At 41.8% G+C, this 16107-nt stretch overlaps 1 protein-coding gene and 1 long non-coding RNA gene across 4 annotated transcripts in view; one reads left to right on the top strand and one right to left on the bottom strand.

Annotated features, from left to right (window-relative positions):
• Positions 1–16107, bottom strand: part of ZCCHC24 (zinc finger CCHC-type containing 24) — a 149611-nt gene that overhangs the window by 127347 nt on the left and 6157 nt on the right. The window lies entirely within an intron of this gene.
• LOC137147533 (uncharacterized) lies at positions 3840–15356 on the top strand. Of its 3 annotated transcripts, none has more exons than XR_010918237.1 (4): positions 3840–3952; positions 7190–7416; positions 11833–11966; positions 15139–15356. It is a non-coding gene; the product is annotated as an uncharacterized lncRNA (long non-coding RNA). The 3 variants fall into 3 exon arrangements; XR_010918236.1 differs by having other exon boundaries at positions 11833–11953; XR_010918238.1 differs by lacking the exon at positions 15139–15356 and adding an exon at positions 13327–14315 and having other exon boundaries at positions 11833–11953.

Raw genomic sequence — 16107 nt, forward strand, 5'->3', positions numbered from 1 at the left:
GAGTCGCTGAAGTGGAGGAGCTAAGGGAGACTGAGAAGTACTTAGATGAGACTCTCTGGGACACAGTAGACCAGTCCCACCCCTAGTTAGACAGCTTCTGTGTTGTTTAGGAGGATGCAAGTGTTGGAAGGAGAACATCAGACTGCAATGGAGGGAAATGATCCCATTGTTGGGACCCTCTTTCCAGATGATGTTATGGTATCCTCTTGCAATGAGGATACCTCTCTGGAGGAGGGAATCCTAGTAATTAGGAAAAAACAGAAAATAGTAATGGGGGATTCAATCACTAGAACTACAGATAGCTGGGTTTGTGATGATGGAGAATGGTGAATTCACATGGTGAATGCCTGCTGAGTGCAAAGATTGCAGATTTTTGAGACTTGCAGACAGACTTATCTGTAGTGCTAGGGAGGAACTGGTGATCCTGGTACATGTATGTACCAGTGACTTAGGGAAAGGGAAGAGAGCGAGCGAGAGAGGTCCTGGAGGCCAAATTTAGGCTGCTATGCAAGAGATTAAAGTTCAGGACCTCCATGGTAGAATTCTTGGAAATGCTTCCAGTTCCACATGTAGGGCCCATTAGACAGGCAGAACTACAGGGTCTCAATATGTGATGAGATGATGGTGTAGGAAGGAGGACTGTGGGTTTATTAGGAACTGGGACACTTTTAGGGAAGGAGAGAGCTATAGAGGGGAAGGATGGGCTGCACCGAAACCAAAACAGAACCAGATTGCTGGCATGTAACATTTAAAAAACTCAAGAGGAATTTTTAAACTAAGGGCTGGGGGAAAGCCAATAGGTGTGGAGGAACACATGGTTCAGACAGAGACATCCCTTAGGGGAGGGTCTATTAACAGGGATTCTCTAAATGCTTGTAAAGATGCACTTATCATGGGTGGCATGTGACTCCTGCCTTCGGGGAGGCTGGGTGGGGGGGAAAACCAGTGCTCGGACCGTGGTTCCGCCCCCTCTCCTGAGGCCCAGTTCATGCTCCATCGCTGCTCCTTCCCAGCCCCCGCTCCTGCTAGGATGGAGCTGGGCGAGGTGGAACAGGAGCTTCTGGTGGTGGCTGTTTGGGGAAGGTTAGACTATTATAACCTATTATATTCACTGCTTATGGTGGTTATATACAAGTGCTAGAAGCCTAAATACTGTGAGTGAACTTGAGTGCCTGGTATTAAATGAGAATATTGATATAATAGACACACAGAAACTAGGAGGAATGATGATGACCAATGGGACACAGTAATACCAGGCTACAAAACATATAGGAATGACAAAGCAGGTTGCACCGGTGGGGGAGTTGTACTATATGTGAAAGAGAGCATAGAGTAAAATATAGCGAAAATCTTAAATGAATCAAATTGTACCATAGAATCTCTGGATAGGAGTGTCATGCTTGAACAGAAGAGTATAGCAGTAGAAATATACTACCAACCACCTGAGCAAGATGGTGATGATGACTGTGAAATGCTCAGGGAGATTAGAATCTATAAAAACAGACAATTCAATAACAATGGGGGATTTCAACTACCCCATATTGACTGGGTACATGGCATCTCAGGACAGGATACAGTCAGAAAGGTTGTAGACACCATTAATGATTCTTGGAGCAGCTAGTCCTAGAACCCACAAGGGGAGAGGCAATTGTTGATTTAGTCCTAAGTGCAGCACAGGATCTGATCCAAGAGGTGAATATAGCAGAAACACTCAGTTATAGCAACTATAATATAATTAAATTTAACATCTTTGGGGCAGGGGGAAATACCAAAGAAACCCACCATGGTAGTGTTTAATTTCAGGAAGGGGAACTACACAAAAATGAGGAAGCTAGTTAAACGGAAATTAAAAGGAACAGTCGCCAGAATGAAATGCCTGCAAACTTTTAAAACACACCACAATAGAGGCTCAAGTTAAATATTATACCCCAAATTAAAAAAAAAAAAAAAAACAAACAAACAGTAAGAGGACCAAAAAAGTGCCACCATGGCCAAACAACAAAGTAAATGAGGTGGTTAGAGCCAAAAAGGCATCCTTTAAAAACTGGAAGTCAAATCCTACTGAGGAAAATAGAAAGGGGCACAAACTCTGGCAAGTCAAGTATAAAAGTATAATTAGGCAGGTCAAAAAAGAATTTTGAAGAATAACTAGCAAGAGACTCAAATTAATAGTTCTTTAAAAAAAAAAGAACATCACAAGCAGGAAGCTTGCCAAACAACTGGGCCACTGGGATGATAGAGAAGCTAAAGGAGCGCTTAAGGAAGACAAAGCCATTGCAAAGAAGCTAAATGAATTCCTGGCAGCAATCTTCACTGCAGGAGATGTGAGAGAGAGTCCTGTACCCGAGCCATTTTTTTAGGTAACAAAACTGAGGAACCGTCCCAGATGGAGATGTCAGTAGAGGAGGTTTTGGAACAAATTAATAAATTAAGCAGGATTAGATGGTATTCACCCAAGAGGTTGAAATGAACTCAAATGTGAAATTGCAGAATTACTAAGTGTAGTATGTAACCTATTACTTAAATCAGCTGCTGTACCAGATGACTGGAGGATAGCTAATGTGACTCCAATTTTTAGAAAAGGCTCCAACGGCAATTGTGGCAATTTCAGGTCGGTAAGCCTAACTTCAGTACTAGGCAAATTGTTTAAAACTATAGTAAAGAATAGAATAGAATTACCAGACACACAGATGAAGAGTCAACACTGATTTTTTTTTTTTTAAGGAAAATCATGCCTCACCAATCTATTAGAAATCTTTGAGTGGGGCCAACAAACGTGTGGACAAGGGTGATCTAATGGATATAATGTACTTGGAGTTTCAGAAAGCCTTTGACAAATGTCCTCGCCAAAGCTCTTAAGGAAATGAAGCAGTCATGGGATAAGAAGGTAGGTCCTCTCATATATTAATAACTGGTTAAAAAACAGAAAACAAAGGGTAGAAATGAATGGTCAGTTTTCAGACTGGAGAAAGAGTAAATAGCAGTATCCCCCAGGGATCTGTATTGAGACCAGTGCTGTTCAACATATTCATAAATGATCTGGAAAAAGGGGTAAGTTTGCAGCTGATACAAAATAACTCAAGACAGTTAAGTCCAAAGCTGATTATGAGAAGTTACAAAAGGATCTTACAAAACTGGTGACTGGGCAACAAAATGGCAGATGAAATTCAATGTTGATAAATGCAAAGTAATGCATATTGGAAAATGTAATGCCAACTATACACACAATGATCAGGGTCTAAATTAGTTCTTGCCACTCAAGAAAGAGATCGCAGAGTCATTATGGATAGTTCTCTGAAAACATCTGTTCAATGTGCAGCAACAGTCAAAAAAAAACAAACAAAAAAAAACCCCTAAATGTTAGGAACCATTAGGAAAGAGAGCTAATAAGACAGTAAATATCATAATGCCTCTATATAAAACCATGCTTTGCTCACACCTTGAATACTGTGTGCACTTCTGGTTGCCCCATCTCAAAAAAGATATATAAGAAATGGAAAAGGTGATTAAGGGTGTGGAACAGCTTCCAGAGGAGGAGAGATTAAAAAGACTGGGACTATTCAGTTTGGAAAAGAGATGATTAAGGGGGTATGATAGAGATCTATAAAAACATGAATGCACCAAAAAAAAAAAATTTACTCCTTATGATGGGGTGGACTGGGGCCTCAGGGTCCTGCCACACCTGTCTTAGAAAAAGAGTAGTAGAGGAGTCCTCCGAGCTGCACAGAGAGACTGTGTGGGACACGGCCCATCAGAGGTAGGCTGCAATGGGCTAGCCAATCAGAGCGTTGCAGGCTAGTATAAAAGGAGCTAGAGTCAGGCAGTTGCTGTCTGGAGCTGGAGAAGTGTGGATGGCTGAGAGAGCTGCAGGACTGTGGACAGCAGTTGTTGGGGGAACAAGGAGGAGCTCTTGGCTGGCTGCTGGGACTGAGTACAAGACTTCAGCACTGTGGTAAGGGTGAAACATTGGTGAAGGTGCTGAGACCATGAGTGGCCCAGGGAATCACAGCAGCCATTGTGAGCAATTGAGAGAGACAGTGGCCTGTGGCTGTTATGCATAGGGTCTCTGGGTCAGGACTTGGAGTAGTGGTAGGCCTGGATCTCCACCACCAGCCACAGGCAGAGTAGCTTACTCCCTGAGGAGGGAGTTGAACCTAACCACAAAGAGGGGACTTAAGACCTTGAAAAGGGCCAGTAATTTACTGAACATGGAACTGTGATACACCCCAGGAAGGGGAACCTGAACTAATTAGCGACTCAGGTGGAAAGCTAGGGCCAGAAGGGCCCAGAAAGGGCAAAACCATTGCCTCCAAGGAGGAAGCCCTGAGGGTATGGCTTGATATCAGGGCTGGGACTGTTTAGAGACTGCAGACCAAGACTTTACTGTTGAACTGTTTATCCCAGAAGGGGTTTTGTTTAGTTGAAAGTCCACAGACTGTGTGTGAGACTTGGCCGGAGGGATGAGTCATAGAGACTGCCTGAGAACCACTGATGGGTCAACGAAGACTGAGGGAGGAGCAGATGCACACCCAGCCTGGGCCTGCTCACAAGAGATGGGTTCCAGTCTGTTGCACTCCCTCATATAACTGAAGAACCAGGGGACACCCAATGAAATTAACAGGCAGGTTTAAACAAACAAAAGGAAGTTCTTCATGCAACGCAGTCAACCTACGGAACTCGTTGCCAGGGGATGCTGTGAAGGCCAAGACTATAACTGTGTTCAAAAGAATTAGATAAGTTCATGGAAAATTGGTTCTTTAGTGGCTTTTAATCAAGATGGTCAGGGATGAAACCCCATGCTCTGACTGCCAGATATTGGGGTGGATGAAGGGGATGGATCACTTGATAATTGCCCTGTTCTGTTCAGTACCTTTGAAGCATCTGGCATTGTGTCTTATACTTGTCCTGATTCACTAATTTACTAAAGCACATTCTTAACTTCAACAATGAAGTAGTCCCATTGACTTTAAATCACTGGAATTATTTGAGGCTGTGCTTGGCTGAATAAAGCGCCTTAAGTTTGTTTTCCCTGCCACTAGTCATGTTCTAATACATTGAAAATGATAAATACCCCCGAACTGATAATGTGTCAGAAGTTAGAATGATTATACTAACAGGTCTTGCAATGAAATGCCAAAAGATGCTGAAGTCATAGTAAATTGGATTTTCTTATTGATAGGAAGGATTGTGCATGAAAGTGGCCTCTTGAGAATGAACTAACTCACAGTTGTAACTGTTCTCACCTTCACTCAATAACACCTACTCACAACAAGGACTAACAGCCAACGCAACATTTTTTAACCAAAAAAGAAGCTATTTTGGAAATACTGGCGTGTGGGGAAGAGCACCTCAAACCTGTGACTTTGTGCTCCTGCTATTTCTCAATAGTTGAAGTGATCCCATTTTTCCTGTGCCAATTTTCAGTGCAGAGTGAATTTTTACAGCTGAGTTTTAAACTCCTGAACATGGGGGTTTAATGGAAAATGTGACATTACCTTAACTACAGCAGTTCAAAGAGGCTAAAATAATAAAATAGGAAATGTTAGCTACCAAGACCAAAATATAAGTCAGTATAGAGGGCTTTTTTTTTTTTGTTTAAAACAACAACCCTAACTCAGAAATAGCAATAAACATTTGGTAATAGGTGATTTGAAAGCACTTATTTTCCACTTAGCAAGATTCTTCCCTCAGAAAAGTGTGCACAACTCCCACTGACTTCAGGTGAAGAGTCAGGCCTCCATTCTGCAATGAGCTCGGGGTGGGCTGATTTATTGCATGATTGGACTCTCCACTATGGGTTTCAAGAGAGTAGCCTTACTAATTACTCACCAAATTGTACTCTCATTACTTTGTAAAACAAACTATACATAATAACAGAGAGGACATACACTCAATCAGTCTATGCTTCAAGGGAGTGGATTCTTGAAGAGTTACACCTAAATCACTGGGCCCTGTCCTGGAAGTGCTGTTATTTCAAATGGTGATGGAAGTAATTCACTAATAATATCCATTCTTCATCTGTAAATCTCAAACCCCTTTACAAATTAAAAAGGTAAATATCAATAAGCTCCCTTTTACAGATGGGGGCAAGTGAGACTCAGAGGTGAAGAGACTTGTCTATGGTCATAAACCCGGACAGTAGCAGTGGTAGAGGTAGAACCCAGCTCTTATAAATCCTAGTCCAGTGCCCTATCCACTAGGCTATATTCTCATTTTAGATTAGCTGGCCTTTAAAGGATTTAATCCAGAAGAAATTCACCTCTATGGCTGAAGCAGTATAGAATTTACACAGGCCTCCTGGACTGCATAGTCAAAGAAACTACTTTCTGCTATAGAAGGAGAGCTGCTTGCTACCCCATACCTGCTTAACTAATAGCTGAGTAATGACCTATTAAGAGGCCGTCCAATCAGATGGTACTGTGGAGGAGTGGTGAGAAGCCAGGCAGTTATTTAGTCAGCCAGGGGAGACATTTTAAAGGAGCTACAGTTTGTCTCTGGCGACAGCAATCACTTTCAAGTACATTTCAGGATGGCATTTTCCTGTGGCTGTAATGCAATGAACGTGATTTCAGCTGGAACTCTATTTGGAATGAAAAATAACATTCCTTTATTCTGTGCGGGTCAATTAACCATTGAGGGATTTCCTGTCCCGGAAACAATGCCCACAAAGAAACCCCGCTCTTCATAATGTAACGTGATTAAACTTACATTTGATTGTTGCTTGGGCATCTAAGCAGCAGAAACAAAGATAATGAAATGAGATGAGCACAACTTCATTCCTGGCCTGCCCCTATTGACTTCAGTGAGGTTACAGCAACATTCACTTTGTCCCGTTGCGGTGTCTGTCTTAGCTCCCACAGCTTGGATGACCAGTTTGCTAAGTATGAAAATGGGAAGAATGAGATGGAAATCATGCTCTGTCACGAGCTAGGGACGGGCTCACAGCTGGCCTGCTTACCTGCTAGCTTAATGCCCAAGCATTCTAATGAGAGCAGCTAGGCCCCAACTGACTCACCTGATTGGCCAAACCCCCTGATTAACTAAGGTAATCAGCAGATCTGCTCTTAAAACCAGCAGCAGGAGCAAAGCATTGGCTACTCAAAACATTCCCCCTTAAGGCTATGATAATTTCTCTGTTTGTCTGTTCCCAGCCCTGCTCTTGTTTTGATCCTACCTTGTCTCACTCCAGGTAACCTGGCTCTGACTCCAGTTCTGACCCTAGGCTCTGATTCCTGACTCCAGCTCTAACCCTCACCTCTGATTCCTGACTCTGGTTCTGATGCTTGGCTCTGGCACCTGCCCCTGACTTCTGCTCTAACAAGATATGACCTCTATGTACTAATCCTTGAGAAGCTCTACCTGCAAAACCAAGATGTACACAGCATTAAAGCAAAGGGCTGGGGTCCTTTTAAAAAAGTAAGCACTGGTGGTCTGGTATCTCCAGAAACTTTTGAAGCTAATAGTTATTTTAAATAGTCAGCATGAATAAAGGAGGAAGGTTGGGGAGGGCAACAGTTGTGGCATGATTTTAATGAACAATTCTAAACCCCAAATGAGCCTTCAACTTGGCACAGGAAAGGATTCACACTACAATTTACATCTTGCTCCAGCTGCCTTGGTCAGGGAGAGTGAAGTGTAAAATCTGTTCTTTGCTGGAATGCTGGTGTTAAAATCCTTGTTAACTGATATATTAGGCATTTTTAAAGCAAACCATTTTGCTTAAGAATTGTAGCTCCCAAGGGGTGCCTATCAGAAAGTTGGCAGGTCTGGATTTGGGGAAGCACCTAAATGTTGGGATCTGGACCTAGGGTGACCAGATGTACCGATTTTTATAGGGATATTCTCAATAATCGGGGCTTTGTCTTATAGAGGCACCTATTACCTCTCAACCCCATCCCGATTTTTTCACACTTGCTGACAGGTCACCCTATCCGGACCTCTTTAGTGTACCTCTTGTGACAATAGCCTTTCCCACAGTCTATCTTCCAGAATTTTGAAATGCAGAAGTAAATAAGGATGAGAAATTTAACTGGGTGAAAGGAGGAGGCCTTGTCTACCCTCAGATTCTTATTTCATCAAAACTGCTGCACCAGTGTCTGATCCCAAACTATGACAGCTGTTCCTTCCCTTAGCTTCTCAGCTTGAGGGAAAAGTAATTCTAGACTACTGTATAATTAGATATGCATTTCTTGATGAGAGAAATTGTAAGAATTTTCCAGAGGGATGGTGCTTTTAGACACTGATATCTGAAGCTAGAGAGGCCGTATAGCATAGTGCACTGGACAAGGGAATGGAAGTTAGTCTCTCATTTGCTGATAATTCACGGTGCAAACTTAACCAAACCACCCTACTCCTCTGTGCCTCAGTTTCCTCATTTGTAAAAAAAGAGGTGGTGCTATTCTTGGTTTGGTGAGGATTGGCTAAGCATTCTAGCTGAGACTGGTCACTTCTATGCTTCCTGTGAAATAGGCATGCAAAAAGTTGCAGGAGATTTCATCACCCAACTACCATAAGTCTCTGGTTGCCAGTGGGGAGGTCGTGGGGCGAAGCTCTAGGCTGCCTACTGAAATGCACAGCCACCCACACAACTACACAGGGCTCTTTTGACAAATTCTGCTGTGCTCAGAATGACTCACAAGTCCAAATAGCTTCCCCTGCCCCTTGCTACCTAAAGGCCTGTTCCTGCCCCCTTCACTGTCAATGGGAGCAGCACAGAGCCCCAAACCACCATTACAGAATGCAGTGACTGCAGGAAAAGCCCTCCGGGTGGGAGTAGGGGCTGGGAAGATGATAAAGATTTCCACTGGTCAGACACACAGTCGTGGAGGATCTTTCTAATTCTTGTACCAAGCTCTGCAGGGAGCCTTTTCATTTACTGAATGCTAAACAACTGCCCACTTATACTGAAGAGAAGCTCTAACACATGAGCACTATATTAGGGACAAGGGAAACCATTCACACCGCAAATTCCTGCTACACATCCCCACAGGAGTTTTCATTCCTTCTGTCTCTGGACTGGTGCAGCTGAATCTCCCCCAGTTACAGATACTAATCTTTCTGACCTTTCGGGGTGGGGGCGCGTGGGCTGAGGGGAATGCAACATATTAGACCTCTGGCCAATAGCTTGATTCAAGACTGCCTTCTTACTCAGTTAAAAATAAGTACAAAGTTTTACGGGTGTCAGGGCAGGGTGTTCAAAGGTTAAAAAGGGATATATGGAGTGGAGGGGGGGAGGTATGGGGATGAACATATTTTGATCCTTGCACTTCAATATCCATGGTCACCTTCTGTTAACGTCTCTGCTTCCTGCAGGAAATTTTGTCTCAGTCTGACCTATAGTCTGAAAAACAAGGGTCAGGTTTCCTTTCAGTTGGTGGGGCTTCTGACTCTCCAAATGCAAGAAAAAGAATGCCTGGAAATAGCTATGCGCCTGTATAAAACACCCTTAAGCAGGCATTTACCTCCTGTGCAGTTATCGGATGGTTAAACGTTTTGCTGATGTTCTATTTAACCTGAAAATCTGAGCCCGTTTGGTTTATATCCTTTCGATTTAATAAGGCCTTTTTGGCACAGCAACCTGTACAATGGTTGCCAAAGTATAAGAGACACACCTCAGGTCACTGGCAGGTAGAAACAATATATCCTCCGGCTTGACTGAGCTTCACAATATGTTTGGGAGTTTAATGCCAGTGCAATGTTGTATTAACACGCATATAAAGAGAATTATTTATGAAGCTATAGGCTGGAATTGTAATTTGGTAACTCGTTTTCACATCGTTTTGTGTGTCTACAACAACTCTTCTAATTGGCTGCAGTGCTGCTTGGATTATGCTTCAAGTTAGCTAGCCCTTTACCGCCTGATGTCTCTCAACACTATATTTACAAGTTAATAAACAAGCAGTCTCCTTGAAGACTTTTTTTTTTTTTTTTTTTTTTTTTTAAATCTAGGTGTGTTTTCCATGATATCTGTTGGAGGAACAAGTCTGTGCTATTAAATGGAAACTAATTATTGTGTGTGTGTGTGTGGGGGGGGGGGGTGAAGGGGGAGGATGAAAGTGCACATTTACATCTTAACCTTGTTTTGTGTAAGCTTGCATTTACTTGCCTGGCTTCCCACATCTTTAGGATTCAGTCGATAAAATAACTTTCCGATAACTATAAAGTAACTTTTGCTGCTTTGGGTCTATTCAGCCCAAGCTGTCCATGGCCCTAATGAGAGAGGCACCCAGGTTGTCTAGCAGGTTGACCCAGCATGAAGAAATGTGGGCTCCCCCACTCTGCAAGCACAAGTTTGGGGAGTGGGAACTGTTAGCGTGGGGGAAAGCTCTCTCTGAACCATGTAGCCTCTCTAAAATGCTTCACTGGCTGGCTGTCAGGTAGCTGAGATAGAACCAGCTTCCACATCCTCCTACAACGTCACTCGTTTGTGGGGTTGTCAAAGGGGGCAGAAGGTAATGGATGTAGGTGGTCATGCAAGGACTCAAGTAGCATTATGCAGCTGCTACGTGGCTGAGCCATTCCTCAGAATTGGCAGCAGGAGTCAGAGACTACAGCGCTTCTATGGGCCATGAAGAAAGCTTTTAGTCAGTCTTCAGAAATGCAGAACGTAGTTCCTAAACTGTAAACTTTTGAAGAGCATGCAATAAGTTTTTCAGCAGTTCAGTGGGACCTGAAGAGCTGCAGAATGAGAGGTCTCCAATGCACAGGGATTTTGAATTTCTCTGGTTCTAAATCTGGGATTTGTTAATCTGGGACTCAGGTTTAACCCGTGCCAAAAAACCCTATGATAGACCTGTGACCATTTTAAAGTGCGATATCTCACAAATCACTGAGGTTCAAAACAACTGTCATATCCTTGGAAAGGTGAGAACCTTGGCTTCCCCAGAGTATAAAACATCTGCTTCCAAACCTGACAGGTTACGGGATTAAAAATAAAAATGCACAAATTTACTTCTGTACCAGGTGACTCCTCATTGGGTTCCACTGCAAGTAGGTATCACTATTTTGTATCATCTGAAACATTAGGCTGATCTCACATGTCAAATTATCTGGCTCGTGCCACTCATGAACTGTTATCTGCTTAAATCTTGCCAGCTTTAGTGAAATCCCATCTCTCTAGATTTCTTTTAATCTCAATAGTTTTGCAGCACTTCAAAAAACTTCCAGGTTCAAGTGGAACTACGACATCTGAATGAAGTTCCCTTTATTTAGTTTCAAAGGAGCAAAGCCTATTCTCTTGACCTAATGTAAGCATTTAATTGTGGGTCCTCTTAAAATGGAAAAAGAAACTGCCTGAGTGTGGCAAAACAGGCATCAAATAGCTTCTTAGATTTCATGTGGAGAGGGAAGTACAGATATTAACTCTTACGTCTTGTGAAACTACCCAGCAGTTTTAAGGAAACCTCCAATATCATTATAGTTGTGTTAAATCAAGCGTTATCTCTGCTTTACTGCCCAGAAACTTTGAGCTGGAAACCTTTTCTTTATCACTACTCCTGGCTTAGTAAGCAGAGACAATATGGTGGTTTAAAAAAAAAAAAAAATCCATCTTCTTTCCTGAGGACCAGTACAACTACTGATAGTTGTGGCATATTACCCCATGCCTAAACCCCTCCCTTTATCCACATGCCCAAAAAATTTACAACAGGAGAAGTTTTCATTTCTTGGAAGAGACACGACCTTGATTTTATACCTGCTTTTGAGGATTTAAGGTCCTATGTCACTTTCCACAAGAATAGGCATGTTAGCAAATGTCCAGTTCCTACCTGCCCACCCAAATTACCTGTGCTATTTCATTGGAGTGTATTTTTTTTTGCTTACTGTTCTAAACAGCTGAGGGGTTTTCCTGAAAACTGTTCCATCCTACAAGAATCTGCATAGAAAGGATGAATGAAAGATCACTCTATGGTACCTAGCTACATCAACAGCTTGTTCAGGTCCAGTGGAATGAAAGGTATTCTATCAATGTAAGATAATTACTGTTACATATTCTGTGTGAAAAACCTAACTAAAAAGTCTTATGTGGTTTATCTTGGGGACATCTGTGGACAGAAACTGAGCGCTACAGCTGCCATCAATTGGGGTACAGGGAACCTTGACACAAAAAGGTGTTTCAATGCAAAATTCCAAATTGTTTATAGGAGTTAACCAATGATTTTTCCACCAGTCAGAATGAAAATACATGCAACTGGGCTCTTCTTTGTTGCTGACTTTAATTAAAAAGAACAACTATACATTATTGGTTCCATGTCATTCTCCTGGGAGTTGCATCGGGCTTTGCAATTAACTCTGCTGTCTCTAGCCCCTGCTAGTTTTCCAAATGTGGCTCAGCCATTGAGGTGATATTAAGTGGCTATGGGACACTGGATGACTCCTTTGTTGCCATGATGTAAATGCCCAAGTGTAAATACATTTTAACAGCTTAGATAAGGAAGCAAAAGCATATGCACTGCTTAACTCAGCAGCCTTAGTTTCAGAAATGGGGAGGGTAAAGGAGCTTTGGAGGAAAGGCTTTGGCTGCTGAAGCTACTTCAAAATCAACGGGGCCAATTTAGGGCTGAGTCCTGCTGTCCTTACTCAGATGAGTAATCTAGTTGTATTCAATGGGGTAACTCCTCTGAGTAAAACAGACAGGGTTTCCCTTTTGTAGCCAAACTGCTGCGCTGGTTAATCCTGCCTCTGCTTTAAGAAGAAGAAGAAAGACTTGGCCTGTGTCGTAATGTTCAATTTAAAAAAAAGTTATTAAAATGTATGGTGGTGATTTCCAAAACAGTGCTGGGGATTAAGACCCGAAGGGACAGAGCACTGGACTAGGAGGTAGGGTTCCTGGGTACTATTCTCAGCTCTGCAGCTGCGTTTATTGGGGTGAGCTTGGGCAAGTCTCTTTCACTTCTCGGTGGCTGTTTCCACATCTGTAAATGGGGGTGATGATACTACTGCCCTTTATAAGATGTTTTGAGATCTATGAATGAAAAGTGCTACATAAAGGAGCACTTAAAATTTGACATGTATATCTATTAAAATTAACCCTATATATTTTATGTAGTCTTAAAACAAACGTTCATTATACTGCAATTTACCTTTAAATATCCTTGTTTGACTACCATTTCTGCTTCCACATAACCAAACTTAAGGGAGACATTGTCAGCTTGCACATCACATTTCCATCTGAATTTTTTTTTGCCTAACAGTGTTCCGAGTAATAAGTGAATGATAAATAAGAGACTTGAAAATGTATTTTCTCCTTCCAGTTTGTCTACTTTGTGTATAATCAGTTTCACTGTTTTGCCTATGGTCACTTGTTCATTCCGCTGCACTGTTCCCTAGGGTACTTGCATGTACACTCTTTCCCAGGCACTGTACGAAGGTGTTTAGCAGGACAGCAGCAGCAGTGAAATGGAACAGACAGCAGCAGAAGCAGAAATCTGAACAGCGCACTTAGATGGTTCTGAGCAGGGTTGAGGCTGTGGCTCCTGCCCTTCATCCTAAAGGCCTTTCTGAAAATCAACAGAGGAATAGAAAATACCTTATCAATCTCTTGAAGGGTTTTTTTAAAATGAGGACAGTGTTTTCAGTCTCTCTCTCGCTTTTTTTTTTTTTTTTAAGTGAAGTTGACTGCCTCCCTTTAACACAGCTGGATGTTACATCTCATAGGAGACTACACAACAAAAATAAGCAGCGACACAGGACTTAGACATGAAGCAACTGATAACTCAAGCAATGGAGCCATCTAGCTCTAGGCTGTTTTAAACCTGCTGTGAGTTGGTAGCGACCAAAAGCCTTTTCCCTGCACAACCTTGTACAGTGGCGTAAGTGGAGTGGTTGTAGTCCTGTTCACGTTTACATTACACCACAGAAAAGCTGCAATTGCATGTGACACTAAGTGTCAGTTTTGTTCAAAGGCTCACAGAGATACACAGCACTGAATAGATTGATATCTGAACTTCTCACCCAGGGATGGGGGCATGCTGGCTGGGCAACAGAAGGGAAGCTTGCACTGCTCACTGCTACTGCCCCCTCATGCCTGTAGACAAACAGAGGACTTCAGGTGGAGAATGGACTCCTTTCACAAGCATTAATTATTGAAGAAAATTTTAACACAAACATAATACTGGGCCCCAATTACTTTATTATCGGTCTTTGTGGAATCCCAAAAGTTTTGGGCTGTTGAATTCAGTATTTCTAGGGTGACTGAAAGGAAAGATTTAAAGGGGCACAGTCAACATAAAAAACAATCTCGCTTCCCTCTGGACTTTTTTACCAGCAGTTTCAAGTACCAGATAAAAAAAAAAAAGACAGAATTGAAAGGTTAAGGTCAAAAAAACTATTTTGTTCCAGTTTGATGGCTTTGTACATTTGACAACACTCTGTGTGTGTGTGTGTGTGTGTGTGTGTGTGTGTGTGTGTGTGTGTGTGTGTGTTCACTCTCACCTGTGTTGTCAGTTTCCCCTGTTTGTGTGGGTCTTGATAGTAAAACCATCGAAAATAGCAGGGGATGGTAGCTGGAGGGGTATACGGGAAACTATTTCTAACCTTTCTTTAAATTGGCTAGAATTAAAGTTGACTGTTGCTTTAAATGGCCATAAACTACCTGTAATTTACAAAAGTGATGGTTAGACATCTCATATTATTCTTAAGTGAGTCAGAGGGCAGGGGTTCTCTAAGCACAGAAATTGTTGAGCTATTGCCTATCATGTCAAGTGTGTAGCAAGGTCATGGTTCAAAAGTGACAGTAATTACATGAACAATAGTGAGAAATGACTGAGGAAATTCATCAAGAATATGTGACAGAGACCCACCATGTTTTGTTAAAGTATCATTTTAAATCACGTTTTGTTGAAGTATAATTTTGAGCAAATAAGCCCATTCATGCGTTTAACACTGTCTTAATCCATAGACTGTATTTTTCCTTTCAAGTGTTAAATGCCTTTTTAATGTATTGTAAATCTTATTGATATTGCTGGCATTATAAATATAATAGATTCACCATTTTTCCACTGACCTGGAAATCATAGCAAATCTACTTGATTCAAGAGGAAATAAGTGAAAACATGTTTTGTTTTCTGTTTTTACAGTAGTGTTTATACAATTTTAAATTTCTTTTTCTATACAAGCTCTTTTTCTATTCTGGCTCGACAGACAGATGACCAAGACTGAAACTGAAAATCTGTCCAGAGAAGAGGAGGGTTATAGCCATGGCCCAACAGAAGGTATAGTCCTACTGTCTTCATTTACGTAAGGCATGGTTACTCACAGGTGTAGCGCTGCTGAAGTCAATTTGGTACTTTATGGCTAAGGCCTCGAAGTTATTGCTCTCATGGTAATTCTTGCATTTGCTTCAAAGATGACATTAACCATTTGGCATGAATACAAATATTTATTTCTGTCATCTTAAAACTTTTAATTTCACAACTGTGGCTGTCAATTCATCACCTTTCACGCAACAGCTCTTAATAGAAGATGGCAGTAACTGCACTTATTTAGCCTGAAATGGAGACATTAGGAAACATCTGACTGAAATATTTAAGGGATTATATGAGAATATTCTGAATTAGAATAGTAAAAATTTAACACAAACGAGATCTGGAAGGGAAATAAACTCTCATGTTGCATGGCATAAGATAACGTCTACGAGCGAACAGGAGCAAGCTTGCCCAAGGGGCAGCGGTTATCCCAGAACTGCCTACTGGAGGGTTTCTAGCATTAGGGTTTCTGCTGTCAGTGACAGGATACTGAACTCACTGGACCAGCCGTAAGATCATATATAGCAGTTCCTATGTTCAGAATATATAAAGAGTATACTCAGTCTCTTTTCTTACCATCTCCCTCAAAATTGATAAGTTTAGAAGAAAAGGAAATCTCTTCTCACAAAGTATGAAGTCAGTGTGTGGTATTCCTAGAAATGAGAGATGGATAACAGGTCACCTGATGCATTCCCCTGCAAGTACATGTTAGTTCCTTACACTTACCAGTGCACAGTCCAGTCTAATTTTAAGAGTCCCAACTTTTGGGGCTCCCATCTCTTCCCTTTGGAGGCTAATCCACGAGTTCTTAGATTTCACTATGGCGAAGCTGTTCTTGATATTCTGCCTTGATTTTTTTTTCCCT

Source organism: Emydura macquarii, unplaced genomic scaffold, assembly GCF_026122565.2.
Source record: "Emydura macquarii macquarii isolate MOO-44397 ecotype Brisbane River unplaced genomic scaffold, CSIRO-AGI_Emac_v2 contig_67, whole genome shotgun sequence".
In the NCBI taxonomy this organism is placed as follows: Eukaryota; Metazoa; Chordata; order Testudines; family Chelidae; genus Emydura; species Emydura macquarii.